We start from the raw sequence: 454 nt of genomic DNA, 5'->3' as shown, positions 1-454 counted from the left end.
TTTCCCACTTTTACCTTAAAATAATCAACTAGATTGAACAACGCATCTCCAAACTATGACCATACACCGTCCAATGAAATCTTCTTTTGTTAGAGCAGTAGAAGCTCTTAAAATGTGTTTTATATGGTACTGTGAGATAAAATTTTGTAAGCATTATGAGAATCTCCACGAACATTGATAAAATATGTGTAGGAAATAAAAAGTACAATGTGTGACGTATGTGAGAAAACGTAAAAAGGGAGGAAGGCACAACTGAACTTACGAATATACACCTCAAGCACGTCCTTTTCCCTGATCCTCGATTTAATGCGTTTTTACAAAAAAACAAAGGTTTTCAGATTCTCACATTTTATAGAAGATTGTTTCTGTGGAAACATCTCAGCGGACCAAATGTAACAGCATTACTTTTGAATTTTATTAGAACTGTACAATCAAGTTTATATTTCAGATATTT

Source organism: Myxine glutinosa, chromosome 12 (assembly GCF_964187855.1).
Source record: "Myxine glutinosa chromosome 12, kmMyxGlut1.1, whole genome shotgun sequence".
NCBI lineage: Eukaryota > Metazoa > Chordata > Myxini > Myxiniformes > Myxinidae > Myxine > Myxine glutinosa.
Note: the sequence above shows the minus strand (reverse complement) of the source record.